This window comes from Dama dama, chromosome 22, assembly GCF_033118175.1.
Source record: "Dama dama isolate Ldn47 chromosome 22, ASM3311817v1, whole genome shotgun sequence".
NCBI classification, from domain to species: Eukaryota; Metazoa; Chordata; class Mammalia; order Artiodactyla; family Cervidae; genus Dama; species Dama dama.
Genome location: NC_083702.1, coordinates 6,540,189 through 6,565,374, shown reverse-complemented (window position 1 = coordinate 6,565,374; position 25,186 = coordinate 6,540,189). Strand labels below are relative to the sequence as shown.

Below are 25,186 nucleotides of genomic sequence, written 5' to 3'. Positions count from 1 at the left end.
GTGATTCCAATATTAGGTAGAACAGAAAATCCACCCTCACTTTCAATTTCTAGTCTCCTCAGGACCACCTTTTAAAATACTTAAATCACGTCACTTCCCTGCTCCAAACCCCTCACACTCAGAGCTCAACCCTAAGTCCTCAGCTTGGCCACAGTCCTGTCATGATCTGGCCTTGCCTACCCCTCTGGCTGACCTCCCTCCCTGGCTGACCCTGCTCTGCCTCAGCCACAATTATCTTCCCACTGCTTCTCGAACACACTCTCGAACTCATCTCTACCACAAAGCCTTTGTACATGCCGCTCCTTCTCCTTAGAATGCTGCTCTTCCTTGAAGTGAGTGCCTGGCCAGCTCGCGGACACCACAGGAGCCTCTGCCCAGAGATCCGCAGAGGAGCTTCCCTGACGATCCCCTCTCAGCCAAATCCGCCTCCCACCCTCACCTCTGTAAGATCTGTCTGATTTTAACAATAATATACTGTTGTGAGCAATTTCTTTCATGAAGCTGTGTAGTGACATCTCTTGGATGACACAGAGAAAAAAGACTAGTCACTCAGATTATTAACTACAAATGTTTCTCAAGCTGAAAGCAAAAATTTTTCAGTGATTCTTTAAAAGTCAATCATTCCACAATGGCCAGCTTGTACAGTCACTCAGTTGGAAGACCTTCCCACCTGGAGCCTCCTGGGCAGCCTCTAGAGCACCCAGAACCGGGTTTTATTTTGTTTTTGTTGTTCAAAAGGGTTCTCTCTGAATCAGTGGAAGCAGTTGTGTTAGTAACCGAAGGTCCAGTCAGTAATACCACACTTTAAATTCTCAAGTATTAGGAACCGCTCTGTCATTGAGTCAACAATTATATTTATAGCAGAATTTGAGAATGTCTGGCCAGATGAGTCCCCTACAACAAGCCCCAGGCATAGGCCCAGAACCTAGTCTGTTACTAGGACAAGTTGGTTATCCCTGAAAGAGTGAAAGAGGTCAAAAACTTTAAGAGACTAGAAACAAACTACCTATACAATTCCATATTGCTCTCAGACTTTCTCTAGATCCTGAACAGTCCTTTAGGAAATATACATTTCTCAAAGCAATGAAACACAGAAAAGTATCCCCTTGAACAGTTCCAAATGCCAGGAAGAGAGGGCAAGGCAAACTTCGCCACTGAGTGCTAGACCAGCACTGATTTCCTTCTGACTGCAGCATCTTAAAACAAGAGACCTTCCCAAAGTGAAAGCTTCACTCAAGCCCAAAAATACATGAACAAATAAGAGTGAGAGAACACACACGCATTCTTGCTTAAGGAGAACCAAGTCTGCTGAAGGTCTGGACCGAAACGTCCAGGGCCATCACTTCCCAAGCAAAGGTGGCAGCCTGTCCATCCTTTAGGTTCCCTCTCCTTGGGACCTAAAGGGGAAGCAGCTCCACACAGATGCCAACAGTCCCGTGCTTGGATGGCCGATGAAAGCCCCCAAATCATCTCCACCCACCACACTCACTGCATGGTCCTCCACAGAACCAAACCTCCTCTCTCCCCAACATCTATAGTGGGGGAAACAGTTAACTTTTCTAACTTGGGAGAAAATGCTATTGCAGTTGGAGAAACATTCTTGGATATCATGAATAAGATGTTCTGATTCCAAGGAATTGTAAATTTGATATTAAAGTGTGTGAAAGTATGAACAAGCAGATTTGAGGAAATATTATGGAGCCATGGTAACAGAAACCACGGAAGAAACTCTGGTTGCACAGAACTGTTTAAAAATAAACCGGATACTAAAATACCAGCAAAGAGCTACAATGACTCACACTGTTCTCCTCAAATACTTGTGAGAACAGCCAGTTCTTTGACAGTCTTCCAGGCTTCTTCCCCATTGGAGAAACGTGAGACAAAGAAAGTGAAAAGAAGCTTTGAGATTTTTCTCTAATTTTACCAGCAACTTGATATGAATAGGACCCTATAGGTTCTAAAGTTTGATGGGGGGTATGGAAATGTACATTCATGCAGAGAGAACTGTTTTGAGGCTTTTCATAAAAGTCAAACTAATTCAAAAATAACCAAAGCCCCAGAGTATGCAACACTAAGTGCTCAAATACTAGTCAATGTGGTAAAGAACCTAAGCACAATTTCCATCACTGATGGACAACCTTCCAAGGCATTGTGTGTGTGTGACCACCTTCTCCCTCGCTTTGCGTGCATGAACACGCCATCCTCCCCTTTCGGCCCCCATCCCCACTGCACGTCCTCTAACTGCACGCACACACCTTTTACTGTGGCAGCGCTGCACAGGCCACCCTCTTGGGCCCACACACAGAAGAAACCCACAGGTCTCAGACCTGGGGCCCACATGTGCAGCACTCTGCTCCCTCAGACCGCCCTTCCCATCCACTCCTACTCATCCTGCAAAGGCCAGTTTGAGTGTCCTCTCCTTGAGAAGCCCCTCAACCATGCAATGACCCTCTGCCTACCACTGTCCTGGTACAATTCCTCCATGGAGGATATCACTGGGCTGCTATAACTTATTCTCCACAACTGGAATGTTAGCTCCTGTGGGCACCCTGGTACCTATCACAGTACCTGTGGTGACAGGTGACAGTCACTGAAGGAAGAACTGGATTCAGGGAACGAATGACCTCTCAGAAAACTTGAGTCCTGGCATGTCTGTGCCATCTTTCTCATTAATCAAGACCTAGTTCCTCCCTGTTCCCCCTTCCCCAGCCCTGTTCACGGTATCTCTTCTCTTCTTCTCCCATGAAAATAATTGTTCTCCTGGGCAAAATGCCACCCCTTCACATGCCCAAAGACCCATTTTGGACATACTGTCTATGCATCAACAACTCTGTCTGGAGCCAGAGCACCAGAAAAACTTGTCTGTGAAACAGCTTTGCACCAGTTGGTAAACAGCTTCAATGGAGTAACTGTACTTAGGTGATCCCTTAAATTTTTCTTTGTTTAGGGAAGACTTTTTTAATCTTTTGCAACACAAATTATTTATCAAGTCCCATAATCATCACTACCATTTCAATTTGGTTTAACACCAAAAGCCCAAAATAATCACCCAAACACACCCAGGTTCTGAGCCATGGAAAGTGTTGCCCAAAGAGACAAAGGTCAACTTGAGAACATGCTCACTGCAAGAAAGCAGAACACAGTGAGCCAATGGGAGGGAGACCAACCAGCAGCAGCAAACCCACCAGGTATGGGGAGCCGGCTCTCAGACGCTCCCCACCACAGCCGAGGAGGGGGCTCCTGTGCATCCCATGAGGGGCTTCAGGGGTGTATCTGACAGCTCTGGCTAGGAACAGGGCTGGCCCACCCATCTGGGTCTGTCTAGTCGTGCACAGCTAGCAAATCACATTACTGCTCTGCGCTTCTGGTTTTCCATTCATAAAACAAAGAGGGGTGACGATGCATGCCCTGCAGACTTCTCAATGAGGGTTAGCTTAGAGAATGCAACAAGTACCTGTTTCTCATGCGGCAAACAATAAATGTTGATTCCTTTCCCTGGCTCTGGTTGCAAATCTGATGAGATGGAACAGAATGACCTTGGTCTCAGCACATGGCTCCTTGGACCTTAGATCTCCTTGTTCATACAGTAGGTGATCTTCAAGTTCTATGTAGACTCTAACATGCAAAGTGGAGCCTGGGTATACAGGCAAAGGACAGACAGGGCTGGCATCGGTTCAAAGTTTCCAGTGAAAACGAGTACTATGCATTTTGTTTCAAAACAAGAAATGAAGAAAGATGACGTAAAAAAAAATCAAAGTAACAAAAGGAGGTTGGTTTTAATTAAATTAGCATATACCCATTGGGACTGCATTGATAATCTATCCACCCTACTGCTTTTATTTTCCATTCTTTCTAATCTATAATCATATAAAGTGCTGGGGACTCTAAAAGGAGCTGGAGCAGGCAAAAATCTCTCCACCCTCACAGAGTTTATGTTCTAGTACAGAGGACTGACAGAGAAAATGAATCACACAGTAGCAGCTATGCAGCAAAATCAAGCAAGGAAGAAGGATGGGGGGGGCAGCAGAAAGGAGCCGGTCTCCCTGAAAAGGTGATATCTGAGACAAAATGGAAAGGAGGAGCCATGAGCAGCTCCAGGGGAAAGGCCCATGCCAAAAGGAAGATCACCCGTGACGGCACAGAAGGTCTGTCTGACGTGTTCAACAAACAGTGAAACAGCTACCGAAGTATTTCCCAGGGAGAAATGATGGTGGCTGAAACCACAGATAGCAGGAGAAATGACACGTGAGTTTTGAAAGAATACTGAGGCTAAAACAAAATGCCCTCATTCTTTCAACTTCTATCCACCCCGACTTCCTGACTCCCAGGCTCAAGCCTTCAACCAACCTCTGTGCCCAGCAGCAATCATGTCCTGTGTGTCGCTAAGCTCAGCTCCCCCTGACCCAGACTTTCTCAAGACCCACTGTGGACAATGAGTGGAGATGTGCGCCCCGAGCCCCTTCCATGGAGCTGTGGTTCAGAGAAGCAGGAGAGCCCAGCACCCCATGTCTGGGGAACCAGCTGCGCAGACGGGCGCCGGGGCAGCTTCTCCTTCCCACCAAGCAGTCCCGCACCCCCATCTCCAGGAGGCTCTCAGCCTTCCACATGGTGACTTCAGAGAGAGACCAGCCATCTGCTCTGCACAGCAGGCTTCGCAAACTCACTTCCTTACCACCCCTACCCACATGTGCACAGAGCAAAACAAAATCATCCTGCTGAATGTTCGATTCAAGCCAACAATCCTAAAAACCAAGGCCATTTAAACTGAGCAGAATGCAAAATGTTTCTGAAGCACACCAGTCACCTCAGGTTAAGTTTAGAGAAAATCTTCTAAAAGTACTCACTCCGGATCTGCAAGTGGGGTTTAATTTCTAAAATGCTTTCTGGACTCAGGAAGAGGCAGAAGATGTGACTAGACAATACTCAGCAGTGAATTCCTAAGGTCTGAGAATGAAAATGATGATGGGTCTGTAGATCCAGAGAAAGGTGTCTGTTTATTTTTTACAATGAACCTGAAGAAAGAAAGAAAGTCCCAGATGCAGAAAATGCTTATTAATGCCTCTACCTTTGGGATACGCAAGAAGGTGTTAAAAGGCTTGACCTTTCCTTTCTGATTATCTTATAGGAAATGAACTCAAATCTTAAAACGAGATGTTCAATGGCAGGCACAACAGACTTCAGAAGCAGTTGGGGAAGTTCTTTCTCTCGGGAAAGGCTCATGGAATATGTACTGTGTGTTAAGGACCAAACCACGTAGAGGGTGTATCAACATGCACGGCCCCAAACAGGCCACTGGGCAACTTGCCAGGGTCCTTTAGGCTCTGCCTTTTCCTCCAGACAGGCTGGTCAAGTCAGCACTCCCGCCACACACCACCTGCGCAGCCTCACAGAGGTCTGTCTCCTACTTTATCTGGAATTCCACAGGGAAAGGACTCTGCCCTCTGTATCTATGCATAACCCAAAACAGGGGCTCCAGAAATGAGACAGGGCCATCAGGTGGAGGGTAGGGAAGGGGAGAGAGGAGGTGCTACCTTAGTTGAGTCTTAAAGGTCAGTGAAGGTGACAGACTTTCTATGCGAGAAATTAGTATTAAAAAATACTAAATACCCTTAAGATGACAACGTTTTGCCCCTGTTTCTTTTGCATCCTAATAGCTGAAAGGAAACAAGTGGTGGCCCAGCCCCATGGTCATTTTCTGATGGCTTTTCACCTTCTGGGTAATAACTGTGTTAGCTTACAGAGAATTGGCAGTGAAGGCAGGATTAGACATCAAGTCCTGGCCTCGGCTGAGTCCATTAGCCGTCCATCCACCTACGTGACTTAAGGAGGAGATGGAGCAAACAGAATTTAGACATGTCCCCCCAAATCATTTTTTTCATGTAACAGAAACATGTCAGCTGACAGGTCCATGCCTGGGACTGATTTTTGCTGTAATATTTTTTAGACCGCTGGTTGGCAAGCACCCTGGGAACGCGCAGACTCAGGCTGAAGATTTCCCTAAGCTAAATACTGAGTTGATGCTCCATAGGTTTAAAAATAGAAAAAGTTACTTGCAAAGGACAAAAGTGACACATTTTCAAATCTACTCCCTTCCCCAAAGTTCTGAAAAGGGACCAACCCCACAGTGGGAATGGGACACACCCCACAGGGCAATATTTTGAGAGAAATATACCCATGCTTTTAAGATTGGGGTGGAACTGGACTGCAGAGAGAGATGACAGAGCCAGGAGACCTGGGTTCTACTGCATGCTCTGGCTTTTACCTGCACAGGTCACTTCCCAGCCAGCCTGGGCTTCCTTACTTACTGAAATAGACACATTCCCTGCCCCGCCTAGCTTTCAGGTAATGGAAGGATGGTTAGAAATCACCACACAAACAGTATCCCTGCATCCTGTGGCTGGTCCCCTGGTCATTCACTTATTTGCCAAGTAACATATCTTGAGCACCTACTATGTTTGGGTTCAGGAGATCACACAAGTAAGATAAAGTCTCTGATTTTTTAGAGCTTGTATTTTAGTGGGATTTGCATATGCCAGGACTTCGACAAACTGAATTTAGAATGCTCCACCTGGCACCAGACTCAATTACTAGCTGTCTAAAGTTGGAGTTTTCCCTGGCCCTCTACAGAGCAGCTCCTTGGAGAGTGTCAAGGCTCAAGTATGACAGTGATTGCGATCAGCCTAACAAATGTTATCTATTACTATTATCACACAGTCAGCCATTAAAGAACAAAAACTAAAACTAAATGAAAATGAAGTTGGAGTAAAACCTCAAATTCCTTTTTAACTACTCAGCAATTAGGATAGCATTTTATTCCAAAAATAGATTTTTATACTCTATGCAGCAAAAGGAAAGAAGCTCATTGCAAAGTAAATATACTGTGATCCACTCAAGGCAAGTCCATGATGTCTTCATCTCTGCATCTGCACAGGGCAGAGGAGCACTCCGTGTCTATTGTTGAATAAGCCACTACAGTCAGCAAGAATGAAGCTCAGAGCAGAGTCTATGGTGCTCCAGGGAGTGTTCACACTCTCTTTAATATCCACTTATCCTTCCACAGACTTAGAAGCTGAGTCACCACAGTCAGCGGGTTCAGTAGAAGTGGTGTCACCAGAATGGAGCCCTGCACTAGGGATGGGGAGACCACGGCGGCCTGGAGATGCAGACCCTCCGGTTCCCATCGCTCCCCTTCAAGCTGGCAGCCCCTACCTCCCTCCTCCAGCTCCTCTCTTACTGTGGGGTTCTGTGCTTAATCCTGGATGTCACAGTTTAGGAGGTTCAAAAAAAATTTTGTTTCTACAAATGAAAAATATCTGAACACATCTCAAGAAAGGACAAAGGAATGGTACTATTTGCCAGGTGGGGCTGTGTGAGGATTGATGGTTTAAGTACCTGAAACTCTGCCATTTTTTCAATACCTTTATTGAGACATAATTCATACATATTTACCCATTTGACATATAAACAGTGATTTTTAGTGTTGAGCATTGTGTATCAGGACCACAGCCAATTCTGTCACCCCCAAAAGCAACTCTGTTCCCCCTTCACTCTTTCAGTGCTTGGCAACCACTAATCTATTTCTGTCTCCATGGATCTGACTACTCTGGACTATTCCATCTCATATAAATGGAATCACACAACATGATCTTTTGTGATCATATGTGTTCTTTTATGACTTGTCTCTTTACCTTGGCACGATGTTTTCAGCTATGGTAGAGCATGTATCAGTAACTCATTCTCTTTTATTGCTAAGTAATATTCCATTGTACAGATTTACCACAATTTGTTTACACATTACCAAGCTGACAGACATTTGGGTCTGTCTGAAGAAGCTGAGTCACCACAGTCAGCGGGTTCAGAAGTGGTGTCCACTTTTTTGGCCGTTATGAATGATGCTGCTGTGAGAATTTGGGTTCAAGTCTTTGTGTGGACCTATGTTTTCATTTTTTTCAGGTACCTAGGTGTGGAATTGCCAGGTCATATGGTAACTCTATGTTTAACCTTTTGAGGAGCTATTTTCCCAAAGTGAGTTGTTTCCAACAGTCAGCCAGACTGTTTTCCAAGCAGTTTTTCCATCCATCCCCACCAGCAGGATATGAGGGTTCCAAGTTCTCCACATACCAACATTTGACACTATACACTTGGATGAGCTTGAAATGTCTTATGGCGCTAAATAAAAATCCATTTTAGACAACTCAAAGAAAATAGCTTATTTTTTGGCTTTTAGAAAATTTGTGATGTATAAGAACAAAAGACATCAGAGAAAAACATGGATGTGCCCCAAACTTATTATTTTAAAACTTTGCACAATAAATTGTAATGTGGAAAGCAAAGAAAAATGGATTTGACACAACTGATAATCTTATTACCTAAAGTACACTATTAATAAAGACTGATATGAAGACTGAGAATTCAATTCTACTGCACAAAGAAGCTGTCAAAGATGAATATCCAGGAAAGAAGATAGCTAGGGCACAGACAGAAGTGTACACAGAAGCCCTCTCTGCTAAACCAGGCCACGTGGCTAGTGTGCAGAGCCCCTGACCTTCTCCTGTCTCCCCATCATCTGCCGAGAAAGCCTGCACTGCAGCTACAGAAGAGCAGACTCCTGAGTCTGCCTCGCCCCAGAGTGACTGTGTAGACTTGCACCCCAATGCCCCACAAGTGACCTGCAGAGCAAGCAAGGAAGACATTCTGTTATGTGAACCTCTGAGATTCAGGGTTAGGTTGTTGCTGCAGCTTAATCTACCTAAATCTACTCCTACAAATTAACATGCGGGGGAAAAGTACAACCTTCCTTTAAAAACAGAAATAACTGGACTTCCCTGGTGGTTCAATGGTTGAGAATCTGCCTGCCATTGCAGGGGACACAGGTTCAATCCCTGGTGCTGGAAGATTCCATGTGCCACAGGGCAACTAAACCTGGGCATTACAACAACTGAGCCCGGGCTTTGGGGCCCCTGCTCCGCAACAAGAGAAGCCACTCCAGTGAGACGCCCGGGCACCGCCACTAGAGTAGCTCCTGCTCGCCGCAACTGAAGAAGCCCGCAAGCAGCAACGAAGACCTAGCACAGCCAGAAACAAACAAAAACAACTGCTTTTACAAATGGAAATAACTTGAGAAAATTAAAATGATAACCCCAGCGGGGCCACGGAAAAATAGGAATGAACTCTAACATTGCTGACAGACTTCATGGAAAAATCTGGAAACAGAACAAGGCAGATGACAGTTACTAACCTCTGACACTGTGGGCCCACTCTGGGGAATATGACCCAAGTAAATAAATTCAAAGAAAAAAGAACTTGAACAAAATGTTCATCCCAGTAATACTTATAATAGCAAAGACTGGAGAACAAGTCAAATGCTCACAAACCGCGACATCAGTGACTTGACAGAGTGGACACTACACAGCCACTATGAAAGATAAGCAAGGGAACCACTTTATATTCAAAATTGGGCATAAGCAAAAAATAAAACAGTGCATAGACCTTTATTACACACAAATGTTAAAGGTAAGGATTATATACTTTCTTCCTTGTAACCCCAGTGCTTAGTATGAAGCAGACGCTCAAATATTTGCTAAATGACTGGATGTCTGACCAGAAAGTAACCATGTCGGGGATGACAAGGTTTGGAGGAGACTCTGGAGATGAAGTTGTGTCCTCCTTATTTCTGTAACATGATTTCAGTGTGTACATTTTAAGATGCATATATCTGAATTAGCAAAAGGGAAACAATATTCTTCCTTCACGTAATAAAGCTAGTTTAATGTTTCAAGGGCATGGGTCATGACTTCACACAAAGAAAAACTCACTAACGGTAACTCATCCCAGGTTTCCTCACAAGAATGGGGAGGAGGCTGGAGTCACTCACAGATCTGTCCCACTCACCCTGCTGACACTTGGTTTTCCCTTCTCCACAGTGTGGGGGTGTGCTAAAGGATAAGAGTCTTTGCAGTTCTGGTTTCAACCATTCCAAGTGGAAAGGGGGGACAACCTATGGTTATCAGAATCTCAGGAAAGTAGCTATCATCCACGATTAAACACATTCAACAAGTGTGGCTTCTTCTGTCCCCAAAATGTAAGCATCCTATGATGATCACCTAGGCAGTTCCACTCAACAAAGACTGGTTTTACACCTCCAAAGAACAAATGCTCATTGATCTGCCACCATGTCAACCCAGCAAGGAGCCCCAATGACACCACAGCACGTAAAGCTGCCTTCCAAAGACTGAAGCAGTGTTATTCTAACATAATCTTAGAATGCCTTCACACAAGTGGCATCACGTACACACACACACACACACACACACACACTCCACTTCCTGGAAATTCGCTGCTCCTCTCTCATGTCCAGCTGGCAGTTAGGGGTGGGGAGCAAGCACAAGAGGATGCACTGGCCCATCATTGCCACGACCTCCCCCGTTCACTTCAGGGTATCCTCACAGCCTAACAGAGCACCTGACAAGTAACAGATGGTCACAGACACAAGAGACATGTATGACAAAGTTACAGGGAACTGGGCTATGGACTCAGGCACTTCACGTCCTCTTTATTCCTTGAAATCCTCTGTGCAGCCTCACCTCCCCTGCGCCGGTCTCAGGAGCACCTCCAGAGACAGCTATCAAACTTGTTACCAAACTCGCCCAACAGTCCTTTTCTCAGTGAGAAGCTCCTGCCCAGTCGGATACTTCTTCCTTGAGCTTCAAGGTTTCCACCTCGAGACATACTTAAACACTAAAGAAGAAAAGTCAGATGAGACAGAAAGATTCTTCTGGCAAAAGTCGAAGGAAAAAATACAGAATGGGTCAGGAGGTTGTCCTTTGTTCAGGCAAGAAAATGGGGGTATTCACCACAGGCAGATGTGATAGGGAAAGAGGGGGAGAGAAATGCTGACCACTGAGAGCGGGCACTTATGGGGGCACCCTCCGAGCTCTGTTAAAGCAGGTTCCCAAGATTCGACAAAGGGCATTATTAACAACATGCATGAGTCACAGTGGCCGCAGGTCAAGCACTTCAGCTTCTTTCAAGCCCTCCGCTCTGAGGCGGCCCCTTTTAGAAGCGGACTTCCTGTCACACAAAGGGCCTCTGTGGGCAGTTCCTCAGCCTCTTTTCCTGTGCGGCGGCACTTTCGGAGGCTCTTCCCTCCCTCAGAGTCTGACTGAGCGCTGAGCACTCCCGAGGGGCTGCAGCCCGGCTGAAGGGCTGACACTCACTCACCCTGCAAACCAGGCACAGTGAGAGACCACTGCAGAACACGACACCCTGGACGCATGCATCTAGAACTGAAAACCAGCCTCTGAAATCTGCACCAGTGATGCTTCACAAGACACACGGGGGTGGATCCCTTGATGGCTTCATCACCTCACACAAAAGACTCAAGAGGTCTGTGATTGGCATTGCTCATTTGCAAAATGGAAAAAAGGAATCCAATCTGCCTTAGCAGTTGTGCAGATCAAATGACATTTGTCCTGGGCCTGACACAGCGCCAGCATGGGGGCCTCCAGGGTGATGGTGACCATGGGCCATCTTCAGTCAAGCAAGCCAGGTGCCATCACTGAGGCATTCCCCTTCCCATGGCAAGCTTGAAGGACACTTGAACCTCCTCCTCCAACACAGAGCCAAGGCCTAGGAGAGAACACGCTATGGGAACAGGAGGGCCCATAATGGGTCCATGGGGCTGACACTTCAGTGGGAACTCATCAGCTGGAGAAGAAAGGAGGGGCATTCTAGTAGAGGGACCTGCATGGCAAAGAGAAGGCAGGATAAACCAGTACAGTTGAGGCTCACGCAGATCCTGATGGCAAGCCCTGGGAAGTGACTGTGGCTTTTAAGGAAAGAGGAAAGAGAATTTACAAGGGCCAGGGTGCTGATGGTCATGCCATCTGGTCCCCAGCCTGAGTCACTTATGCTGCAAGAGTGACTTCTGCTCTGTCCACCCATCAGCCTTAAAAAGTAGCACCTCCTGAAAAGAGCTTGTCATGAGAAGCTAGGAAACCACTGACAAGACTTCACACCCATCAGAGCTCTGTCAGGAAATGAACTGTTTAAGTACTTCTCAAGCTGTGCTGTAAATATGTGCCTTTGAAGTTAAAAAAGAAAAAAAAATTCATGTAACCACAAAAGGGTTTGGTTTTAAGTACTTTGTAGCTATCTATTCACCTAACTATGGGGACACTTTCTCAAGACACTATTCTTTTCGTTCAAACATACAAGCTGGAGCCAAAGCATTCTGTTATAAGGAAGGAAAGACACAGGGCCAGTGTGGACCTGAAGTGACAAACTGACAACTGAATTCAAACTTGATGATGATTTTATTTTTTTAAAAGTTTCCCATAACCTGACGGAGAAGGCAATGGCAACCCACTCCAGTACTCTTGTCTGGAAAATCCCATGGACGGAGGAGCCTGGTAGGCTGCAGTCCATGGGGTCGCTAGAAGTCAGACACGACTGAGAGACTTCACTTTCACTTTTCACTTCCATGCACTGGAGAAGGAAATGGCAACCCATTCCAGTATTCTTGCCTGGAGAATCCCAGGGACAGGGGAGCCTGGTGAGCTGCCGTCTATGGTGTTGCACAGGGTCGGACACGACTGAAGCAACTTAGCAGCAGCATAACCTGAAGGACTATCCAGTAAATTGGAAAAAAGAACAGGGAACCCACTTATCAAGAAACAATCTGAAGCTAATGAGCTAAATAAAGTTTCCTTTACATGGGGAAAGAGAGAGCAGGGCTTGTACTAGCAGAGATTGCTATGACAGGTGCAAGCTTCAACTTCTAAGCCTCATTCTTCTCACCTGGAAATGAGGATAAACATGGCTGATCTACCTCAGGGGGAAGTAAGGAGAAATTTAAATACCACCTTATATGTGAGTGCCTGCCCACACGAGGCACTCAGCAAATGTCCCTCCCTGCCGCCTGTCCCTAGTACAACTCCTCCCGGTCTCTGGATCTAGCTGGCCATGCCCCACCCGGGGGGCAGATATCACTTGAGAAAGCGGGACATACACGCCCACCCCTCAGTTGTGTCACTGAAAACTCTAGGAATGTAAAACAAAAATCTGCAATGTTGTCATTTATGTATGCATATACACATATTTTTATGATGCTACCTGCCTAATAAAACACTTCCAGTTACCAGTTTACAAAGCAGAAAAATGAATGGAACTTCTGTTTATGATAAAATGCCTAATTACTATACAAGCATACCTCAGAGATCTTCCAAGTTTGGCTCCAGATCGCTGCAATAAAGCAAATACTGCAATAAAGTAAGTCACGCAAAGTCTTGGGCTTCCCAGTGCATGTAAAAGTTACATTTACCCTGTAGTGTATTAAGTGTACATTATGTCTATAAAACAATGTACCTTAAAGTCCTTTATTGCTAAAAAATACTAACCATTATCTGAGCCTTCAGTGACTCATAATCTTTTGGCAATAGTAACATCAAAGATCAGTGATCACAGGACTTCCCTGGTGGTCCAGAGGTTAAGAGTTCACCTGCTAATGCAGGGAACACAGGTTTGATCCCTGGTCCAGGAGGATCCCACATGCCACAGAGCAACTAAGCCCACGAGCCACAACTACTGAACCTGTGCACACTAGAGCTGATGCTCCCCAACAAGAGAAGCCACTGCAGTGAGAAGCCCCGACTCGATGCCACTAGAGAAAGCCCACATACAGCAACAGACACCCACCACAGCCATAAATTAATTTTAAAAGGCACACACACACACACACACATGTATGCACACACAGAACTGCAGCAAACAGAAGGCACAGGAATGAGAAGGGGCCACACCTCTTCGGGTCCACTTCTGTTCAGACTGTACTGGAGGACTAGCCAGAACAAGAAAAGTAAGTAAACAGTATCAGAATTAGAAAAAAAGAATGAAAACGTTATTTGTAGATGATACAGTTTTAGCAAGGTGGATGGACACTAATGATAACTGTCTAGATGAACAGCCTCAACTATGACTTAAGAGCTGTTGAGTTAAGGACAGTGCTGGGGGCTCTGCACATTTGGTTTCATTTCACAGGAGAGAAAGCATCATAATCTTTATTGTACAGAAGAAGAAACCGAGCGTCAGAGAGGTTAAATATCTTGCCCAGAGCCATACGGCAAGTAAATGGTTAGTTTTGAAACTGAGTCTATCTGTCCCCAAAGCTTAGTCACTCCACCTGCCGCAGGGCGACAGACAAACAGCAGCAGCACATGATAACAACCATCTGCGCTCTCAGGGGCGCATACGGCGGGGTGATCACAAGGACTGGAGTGTAATGAGAAGCAGATTAACTGGAAGAAAGCCAGTGAAGGGCTCCTGGGCTAGATCTGAAGTGTGTAGGAGAATGCATGGACAGTGAGTGGTATTCTGGAGAGAGAGAGAGGTTAAAACATATGAAAGAATGGAGAATGTGACGGCAGGGGGGCAGACAGGGAGGAGCTGAATACAAGGCAAGACAGGCACTACTAGGCCCAGGAGCTTGAAGGTCACACTGGGAATCTGAAAAGTTATGAGGAGGGACCTGACCAAAAGCCCATGAAAGAAAGTTCCCTTGGACAGAGAGCAGCGAACAGATCATCAAGCCTGTAGAGCTGGGCTGTCCAATATGGCAGCCACTAGCAACTGAGGGCTTAAAATGCAGCTGGTGCAACTGGGGGATCGACTTTTTTGTATTTATTTTTAATTCATTTTAATATAAATAGCCACACAATGACTACCAACTACCACATTGGACAGTGCCACCCCTAGAGGTTGGAGACTGAAGAAGGAGAAAGGGTTAGACCAGGAAAGAGGACTGATAGTCAAGAGAAGAACAGACAGGATGAAGTAATCTGTGAATGGGGGGCAGAGGGGAACAAGGATTGGAAGTTCCTGATTTTGAGAATGGGGATACAAGTAGATGGATGGCTGAGTCCCTTCGCTGTTCCCCTGAAACTATCACAACATGGTCAATCAGCTATGTTGAAAGTGTTAGTCGCTGAATGGTGCCTGACTCTCTGTGACCCCGTGGACTGTAGCCCACCAGACTCCTTGGTCCATGACATTTCCCAGGCAAGAGTACTGGAATGGGTTGCCATGCCCTCCTCCAGGGGATCTTCCTGACCCATGGATGGAACTTGGGTCTCCTGCACTGCAGGCAGATTCGTTACTGTCTGAGCCACCAGGGAATCTCCAATACAAAATTAAAAGTTCAAAAGAGGAAAAAAAAAAGGAAGGAGAACCCTTAAAAAAAATTTCTGATTTTGGCGGCAAAGTAGCTGGTGACGCCACGAAGAGAAAAAGATAATTCGGAAGAATGGGGTTAGGATGAAAAACACTGGCCTGGACCTGATAAACCTGAGGCTCCTGAAGCCCGGCTGTGTATATACTACCGTCAGCCACATCCAACTCCTGAACACAGCGTGTTTTCTCAGACCTCCTTGCCTTCGAGTATGTATTTCCCTCTGCCTCTCTTGTCCACCTGACAAATCTCTCTCTCAAAACACACCACCAAACTGAGGTGTGACCTAACCTCTCCCATTCTTCACAGCAGATAAGGTGCCAGTGTGAGGAGACTCCTCATCCTGGAGTTTAGAAGTCTCTTTACCTGTCTGGACTGGGGCTTCTAGGGGGCAAGGACTCAATCTCAACCATCATGGATCCCAGGGCCTACAGCACCATGCCTGACATAAACTGTGCACACAACAAACTCTGCCAAGCAGGTAAGCTGAACACATGCATGCCTGAAACAAGTGATCCAGCCAGCCAGCATTCGGGTGGACTGTCCCTCCAGGTAGTGACCTAATGGATGCTGGAAATAAGTACAGAGCTGGCTCAGGTGCCTGCACAGCTATTAACGAAAGTAGTCAGGTGCTGAACAAGCAAAGTTACATAAGCCTCACATTATGACTTTTCATCATTATGACAAACTTTGCCCATCCCAAATTCAAACTCTTCAGCCTTAGCAGTCTACTGGATATGCCGAAGATAAATTAATGCCTTAGAAGTTAACATTAAATATGCAATGATTTTGCCTGAAAAAAAAAGTGGTCCTGAGACTTCTCTGCATGGCCTCCTGGTCTTGATGTGTAACATTCTTCCTGCACAATAACGGTCGATCTGGAGAATAAAGTGAACCTGAACTGAACACCCTCAGTTGCTAAATTAACAAAATGTTTCTGTTTTCCAAGTCAACAGATATTTGGTCATCAGGCCATTGTGCCCTGTGCTGTTTCCCTTTTGTGTCAGCTGATATCAGAAAAGAACCACAGAGAGATCACTTCATTGTCCCCATATTGCCCTGGGCTTCATTGAGTTTGCTAAACAAGCACTACTAATGTGTTAGGAATGTGAGAATCAAAGGGAATTCCAAATTGGTAAGTTCAACATTTTAGCCCTGTTAATTTCATCAATAACATTTTGTCAGGTAAGCATTTTCCTGCAAAATCATTCTCCCTGATCTCCCTCAAGGACTACTGCAGAACAAATCTCAATGGGAAACAAGACAGTATGAAATGTGTAGCACACACTTCACATTAACAGTAAGAAATTTTAAATCACATACTATTGTGATAGCCACTGGCACACATTTCAAATTCAGGACACCTTCTGTTAGATTCTTTAAGTTATCCAAAAATAGAACAATAAGCTTGTGAGTCCACATAGAGATTCATGTCTTATGATTCATGTATGACAGTCTAATGAAAACAAAACAGGGCAGATTCCCAGGCTGTTGGAGATGCTAAGCAGACACCTAGCCTGTCACCCGACACCAAGGCAGGACTGAGGTGCAGATGCAGTCAGACCTGCTCGGTGAGACACGGCTTCAGCACCTTCAACCTCTATGGGGAGGGGACCACGCAATCCTTTCATTCACTCATTCGTTCATTCAAAGCAATGGTCCATATTTTCCATTGATACGATCCATCCCCACCCCCAACACACACAGTCCTCTTCACCTGCTTCTAGTGCCTGGGGTCTACTTGGGTTACCAGAAGTTTCTTCAAAACCTCAGAGGAGATTCTAAGGCCATAGCTAGAAGCAGGTCTGAAGAGCAGCCTCAAGCAGAGACGTGAAGTTGGCCCAGATGACCCCAACATCTCACACTCTCTGGGACTTCTGGGCCAAGAGCAGCCTCAGGGGCTGCCTTTAAAACCCTACTCAGCCTGCAGCAAAGCCAACATCATATCCCCCTTCACATCTTTAAACTTCACAAGCAGAATCGGAATTTACACTACTGTAGGCAATAGCTAGGTGCAAGGAGGAATGTCAAATATTACTTATTATTGACTAGAACCATTATATATTAATTATATGTTTATATACATGTATAATTATATATATATACATATTAAGAAAGCCAATTACATATTAAGAAAAGGAAGCCATTTAAGATATTCTATATTTAATATGTACTAAAATGTAACAGTACATATAAAATGCTAATTGGGGAAGAAAGGTAACTAAATTATGGGAGAAGTGAACTAAACCACTCCCTGAAGCAGGCTTCACCCTTTCTTCAACCCCCCAATGTGGTCATCTGACTCAGAAACGAAAGCCGTAGCTTCTTCAGGACAGTGACAAAAAGGTGGCTACCAGAACACCACAAGGAAAGACACAGCCCTGACCTAGTATCGAAAAACATTGCTCATGTAACTTACTTTATTACCAGGTTTTATAAATTAAGACAGGTATAAAGCTATCGACCACAATTTTAAGTACAGTTAAAATATTTATGAAAATGCCTATTTCCAAACTGTAGTGTATTTGTTTCAGAAATTCTCGGTAATATATACTCTAAATACTTCAGAAAATACAAATAAGTGCTATTCTGTAACCTCTCCAAGGCATTTTAAGGTGACTCTGGGCAGAGTGGGAGCCACATCAAGGGCTGAGAACAGTCACACACTGTTCTCAGCATGCCTCTACTTGCATCTAATTCCCATACTTGAATTTCGGAGGATCCAAATTCAATATTTAGGAGAGACTATTTTTAAATGTTTCTGGAAGGTTGTGGGTAAATTTCATTTTTATAAATTCAATCATTACCCCCTTTACTTACGGTTTAATGTATTGTTTTAAAGTGTATCTATTCCAAAACCCAGTTACTCCAGGCTGAGAGGCAGCAAGACAGAGCTGTCAGTATTCCTTCCCAGGGGCCATAAAGCTCCCCTAGAGTAGAGGGTTCTCCTTTCACATCTTGAAGAATCCTCTTTTCAAAGAAGAATCAAGTACTTCAGTCGATTTCTTTAATTATGATTTTATTAAGTTTGGATTTCTCATCTAGCAGATAATGATATAATGAGGTTTTCTTATAACAGTATCAATTGAGTAAGACCTAGTTTAGGGGAGAGGAAAAAAAACTTTATAAAATAGAGAACTCTGTTTTTAAGAAAAATCTCTCAGAGGGAGAAATGTCAACACTGTGCTTGAGGTAATGCATTGAGCACCTATGCCAAATGGTACTCAGGGAACTTGCTGAATAAAAGCTGAGTATTTGAAAATAGACTCATCAGAGGAAAAAAGCCAGTGTTGGCCAATTTATCTTGAGATAATATATGGAGAAAGCAGATAAAGGAAAGGCCAATGGCCCAGAAATTGGGAGACCTGGGGTCCAGACTCACCCAGCCACCAACAAGTCAAGTGACCTTGAACAAGTCAGCAGGGCATTTCACCTCTTGGTCTTAACTCCTGGTTTAAAAAAATGAAGGGGCCTGACTGTAACGACTACAAGAGCTATTACAACTCTAAAGATCATGTTCCAACTTTTTAATTATGCCACCTCCTAAATAACAGAATTATATGGGTGAGCAAAACAGAAGACTAACAATGTATGGGAGGGGGGCTCATTTTTACTACTGGCCTGAATCTCAGGCCTCTAAGACATGCTTCATTTTGAAGCTAGGATACTTGTTTATTATTTTCATAAATGCAGCATTGAAATTCACTGAGAATTAGGTAAGATATCACATTATGAAGACAGAGGGTTTTGAGGAGATATTCTAAGAGCAAGGGTGAAACCTGATTAAGGTCTGAGAGAAATATCATATGTTGGGTGGGGGAGGATTCTAGAAAATAGGAAATATACAATCCTGAAAGTATTAGAAATACATACCTCACACTAGGAATGACCTAACAAGAAGACATGCTCCTCTGCGCGGCACAGACTGTACTAACATGGCACTTTTTGGAGAATAGAGGACACCACCTTTCTAATGTTAACAGCTATAGGTAACCCAATAAATATATTCACTTAGTGATGAATCACTTAAGTATCAGGAATTTTTTAAAAAAAATCTTCTAACTAGAATTACAGTACTGCATAAACAAAGAAAAGAGAGAGAGGGCCAATGTTTTAATTCCAGAAAATGACTTCCAAGAAAAGAAACAAATATGTATGTAAAGCTGCTCAGCTATTGAAACCATAAAAGTTTTACATTTTACTACCCAATAAAAATGAAAACAAAGTGTCCAGTGATAGCAATGGATGGGGACAAGGGCACAGGGTCCAGCTGAGAAGAAAAATAAGAACTGATGAGGAGAAAGATGGAGGAGGGGCCTTGGAGCAAGCGGCAAGCTGATCCTGGGATTCTGGAAAAGACGGTCATGAAACAGCAATTACAGTCAACTGGAAAAGCTAATTTGTTCATTTTCTCTCACACGTCCCAGTTACATGTTTGCAGATTAGATTTGGCTGTTAAGAAAGGAAATGGCAGCATGTGATAAACATAATGCCTGACAGTAGGGGGGGAAAAAACCAACTCTTTATTAAAAGCTAACTCAAGTAATTCATTCAGCTACTCAGTAAGAAAAACATACAGCTAGAGGTATGCAAGCTTTCTAAAATAAAACATGCCAAAGTTTTCAATTTACTCTTTAATTATTCTTTATTATTTAATCTATTTTGAAATGAAGCATGCACATATGTTCTAAAACCAGAGTAGAAATTATAAAGCATAGACCTTCATTTAGTTTCGGTCAAAATGTATCATCAAGAAAATCAAACATTTACTTTGACATTTTCTCAAAGTGTTTTGAATAAAACACTCCACATTCTTCAGCCGATATTGAACTGCGTAAGCATTTCCATTAAGAAGCTCTAAACAAGGTGTGCTTAAAAGGTAAGAGTTCTGGTACATCAATCACTCAGGAAAAAAAAAAAAAAGATCAATGAAAATTTTACTTTCAAAAGGTCTCTCTTAAAGGAAAAGCAGGTTCTAAACAGCACACTCACGTTTTCCTGTCGCAGGCAGCAGCTTCAACTGCCTAACTTTGCAGATCCGCTTCCGTACCTGCCTCCTCCCGACCCTGCTGGTATGTCTGACCTCAGCTCCCAGCAGAATTCTCCCAGCACATTTCATCATTTCCTGTTGGCTGCCGACTCCTTGCAGCCGCGATAAGGCCATTCCCCTTCGCTGCTGCATTCACCCTACAGGCACCAGGTTCTCAGATCGCTGCTGTGAGCCTGCCAGCACCATCACAGCAGAGCTTCCTTTTTTTTTTTCCCAGAAAGTAGACAAACAGAAATCTCGGTATTCATGAAAAATCAGAGAGACTGAGAACAAAGGTCATATCACCCCCCACCACCTCAAATCAACCTGCATATGAACTAACTTACACTGTATGTGATCATCTTGGAATCTCTTCCTGTATTCAGGATCCTTCCACTTACTAGGGAAAAAGATCCACTCTGTATCTAAGGAGCCAGGAGTTAACGTGACAGGGATTTATATGCACAGCATAATCTTCCATTGCCCCTACGTGTAGAGCTCCACTTCTCTCTGTGACTCCACACGTTTAAGGCAAAGCAGTCTGACAGGGGGACGTGCAGGGAAACCTGACGCAGACTCAGGCTGGACACTGGAAGGGGACCCCGATCTCAGCAGCATGACTGCCTCCTCGGAACTCGGGCACTCAAATACGCAAGTGTAATTCCCTAGAAGTGAGCATCAAACACAAAACACCTTACTTCTGAGAGTTTTACAAAGAACTGAAAGTGAAGGAAGAAAAAATATATATATAACTTGCGGTGAGAAGGAAGAGGTCCTGTCTCATTTAAAAATGTATGTGCCCACAAGAACATCCTGTATAATTCTTGTTAGATAAAGAGGAGGCATGACTCTCTGCTGAGTGAGGACAGGGCAGAGGGGAAAGGAAGAGATTACCAGGAATGCTCTGAGCAGCACTCTGATTTTTGAGCTGTTATGGGTGTGATGATTTGTGAAAATCCATTGGTATACACACTTATAATTTGTGCACTTTTATGTGTACATATATATTTATACCTGGATAAAAAGTGTTTTAAAAACTTATGCAACAACATCAAAAATATAAACACTGCAAGAAAGAGAAGATTCAAAGTAATCCGTAAAAAGAGACAAAAACAAATCCTTCAAGGGCTCAGTGTTCCTAAGCCTGCCAGTGTCCCTAACACTGCCCGTGTCCCTAAAATATTTTCTCAGAAAATATGTAATTAGCCAAAGAATATACAAGGGAAAATTATGCTAAGTGGATATACATTACTACCCATTTTCATTCAAAAATGTTAAGTTAAAAACAGACATCTAGTCTGACCTTATAACACAGAACAGAATTGGTTAAAAATCTCTTCCCAAAATCTCATGTTTAGAAAGTCCTTAATGGAAAAACACCAATAAAGCAAAGACAATATCAATATCAACAATAGCCTCAATTATTTGACATACAATAATAATTCACACTACTCAGAAAACTATACCACCTTCCCCTCACCCTCCCCATACAACAACAACCATACAACAACAACAAAAGAGAAGCAATGACTTAAAAAAAAATTCACAGTCTAAAAGTTGACAGTTACGTGACATCCTCATTTACTGATGTGGCAGGAAATATCCCATTTCTCAGAAGTCAACCCAACACAGATTTCACTGTGCTCTGCAGCCAGCTGAGATAGGTCAATTACACCCTTACAAAGGTATGCACACCAGAGTAGCATCCTCTGGTCTGCAGAGAGGCTGGCCACTTCATCCCGGGGTTTGCTGAGGGTCAGGCAGCATCAGGAACTGAGGGTTTAATGCCGCAAAGATCATTTTCTCCAGTGATGGACAAGAAGGCTGGACAAGGCTGAGCAAGACGAAAAATGATTTCAGGCTGAAATGATTTCAGCATACTTGACCACACCAAGACAGGCTTTCTAAAACTAATGGCAGTTCTTTCAGAGCATGTGCAGCTAAGTTTAGGCAGCATAAAAACCTGGTCACCAAAGCCCTTCTCTGGGGATATTTTCTTCCACTAAGAAGCAGTAAATACCTGAGTTTTAGCAAAGCAAGCCGACTGTGTACTTTGCCTTGCTGTCAAGTAGCATGACAGAATTCTCTTCTTTGTCCCAGAGCCCCACTCTTGGCTAGAGGGGCAATCATAGCAAAATTTAAAAGCCTCATCCTCTTTATTTTTTGTAAATCCAACAAACACTGGCTGCTCAATAAACATTTATTGAGTGCTTACTTTATGTATGGTTAATCACGAAAATAACCCTATGAGTGTAAACGTTGTTGTTGTTCAGTTGCCCAGTCGTATCCGACTCTCTGCGACCCCATGGACTGCAGCATGCCAGGCTTCCCTGTCCTTTACCACCTCCTGTAGTTTGCCGAAGTTCATGTCCATTGAATCAGTGATGCCATCCAACCATCTCATCCTCTGTTGCCCTTTTCTCCTTCTGCCTTCATTTCACCTCCTTCATTTTCCAGGTGAGATAACCGAGGCACAGAGAGCTTATACTACTTGCCCTGTGCCCTGGAGCTGGCACACGGCAGGGCAGGAATGAACCCCAGGGGGTCAGCCTCCAGAGTCCATTTGTTACCCACTGCACACACTGCCTCTCCATCTCGGCTCCGCTGAAGGATCAGAAATGGGTCCTGGCTACAGCTGCTGCTTAGTGCAAATTTTATAGGAATCAAGTAAGAACACAAATAGCAGCAGGACTATGAGGTAATAAGACCAGCTCTCCAGTGCGGCCAGGGCACTCTCTCCCTCCCCATAACTCTGGGCACCCCTCACCAGCAGCTTCCTGGCAGGAGGGAAGCTCTCCCGGCCCTGTGGCCGCTCCCCCATCCTGGGGCAGGGTGCAGCCCTTTGAACTGGTGCTGGGGCAGAAACACTGCTCCAGGAAAACCCACGGCTAACCTCCAGCACACGGTGCCTAAACTGGTATTTCCAGTTCCAATCTGGCTTGTCCCCAGGATTAAAACCATTGGGCATTCATTCAACAAACATTAGCACCAGGCACAGTGCTTAGGGCCTCAGGGCCCCATAACTGGAAAGCCAAGGTCCCTGCCCTGCATTGCTCATAGCATATGGGCAGGACAGAAGTATAAATAACTAAAATGGCACGAGCTGATAAATACTAGAACCAGCATGCCTCAAGGGCTGAGGGATCAGTGTGAAGGGAGCAGCAACCCAGGTGGGAAGGCTTCATGAAGCAGGGGACATGAGTGGGTTATCTAAGAGCTTATCATTGACCTACTCAAACCATGTGTATTAAAGCAGAAAAAATTCAGAAGCTGAGAGTCCAGCAAATTAGCTGACCTCTGCCACTGTGACCAACGCACGTCAGCAGGGGGATTCAAGTGAACAGTCCTTAACTGAGCACAGTTCACAGACATTGGGACGTCTGACCATCTACCTCTTCCCCCTGATACTTTGCTATATGACTGTCACATGCTGAAAATGGCTGCGCCTGCCGAGCTCGTTTAAAAGACTACATAACATAGGTACTACTAGTCCCTTTTTATGGAGAAGAAACCACTACAGACACCTAGCTAACAACAGCCAGATGGGGATTCAAACTCAGGTTCACCTGACACTTTGAAGTCCATCCCCTCCTGACCACACTCTTACACACACACACACACACACACACACATGCCCCACCACACACACACACACACACACACACACACACGCCCCACCCCACCCCATGGAACTAGCGCTGTGAAGAAAACTAGGATATTTAGCAATAGGTCACATCATATGGGATGTCAGTTTCCCCCCATTCATCAACTGGTCTGTCCTGGCTCTAAACCACACTTTAAAAAAAAATGGTTTGAGACATAATTCAGATACCACACCATTCAACCATTTAAAGTGTACAACTCAGTGGTTTTCAGTATATTCACAGATATGGCAACCATCATCCACGGCTTAGGACATTTTCATCATCTCAAAAAGAAACGCCATACCCTTTAGCTATCACCCCTCTCCCCACCCCACCCCCGCACGGTGCTTTCCCCCAGTCCTAAGTGACCACTGCCTCTCACAAGGTGACACTTAGCAAGGTTACAGGCACAGTAATTGGGTTGTTAACAGAGCAATGCAAATACAATTCTGTGCTTCATTCCTCCCAACTGGGTTAGAGCTAACAGCTGAGCCAGGATGGAGCACCACAGCAGCTAGACAACTCCCAGGCCGAGGCTGGGGTGAGAGGCGGGGGCAACCTGGCGGCCGCACACCAGATGGGCTTCCCAGCTCCTGTGTCTCTGAACGTGGCCTTGGCCGAGCGCCAGCACGGATGGCAGAAGTCATGCAGAAGACCTAGAGCAGTCTCACTGGTCACAAGACCTTAAATGCCTAGGAATGCCCATCCCCCTATCTCTAGAAAGACAAGTACCAAGATCACTCTGGCTGCCACAAGCTGAAGGTAACCAGAAAAGCATTCTGAGAAGCCCAACACTTACAGACTAGCAAGACTCAAGGCTCTGAGTGTGAAAAGGTGACACTCCCCCTCCCCCCGCCCACACACACACACACACACACAGATCTCCATTTGTCTTCTGGCTCTTCCTCTCAGCCTTCCTCCAGTGCTAGGGAAAGTTGGGAGCAGGGGGGATTACAGACAGCCTATACATGTACCCCTCCGGAGCCCTGATTTCTCTGCTGCACTTCTCCATACAGGACATCAGGACACCCGGTAAAAAAAACTCCTTGGCATTTAAAAGGCAAAAGCCATTGACAGATGTAAAGTGAATGAACCACAGAAATACCATGGTGAGCAAGAAACCGGATGTGAAAGGTACGTACTGTGTGTCTCATATGAAATTGTAAACCAGGCAAACTCACCTAGGGTGACAGGTCAGTGCGTGCCTGGGACTGGGGTGCTGCCTGCACAGGGGCACAAGAGACTCCCTGAAGCGATGGAAATGTCCAGTATCCTGATAAGGACAGTGGC

At 44.8% G+C, this 25,186-nt stretch overlaps 1 protein-coding gene across 2 annotated transcripts in view; it reads right to left on the bottom strand.

Annotated features, from left to right (window-relative positions):
- PACSIN2 (protein kinase C and casein kinase substrate in neurons 2) overlaps window positions 1–25,186 on the bottom strand; it is a 110,483-nt gene that overhangs the window by 46,616 nt on the left and 38,681 nt on the right. The window contains exon 1 of one of the 2 annotated variants that reach the window (XM_061124381.1): window positions 20,216–20,300. The exons of the other annotated variant lie outside the window; for it this stretch is intronic. The gene's annotated coding sequence lies outside the window, so the exon portion shown is untranslated. Of the gene's footprint in view, window positions 1–20,215; window positions 20,301–25,186 lie in introns of those variants that run through there. 2 annotated transcript variants of the gene reach the window in all.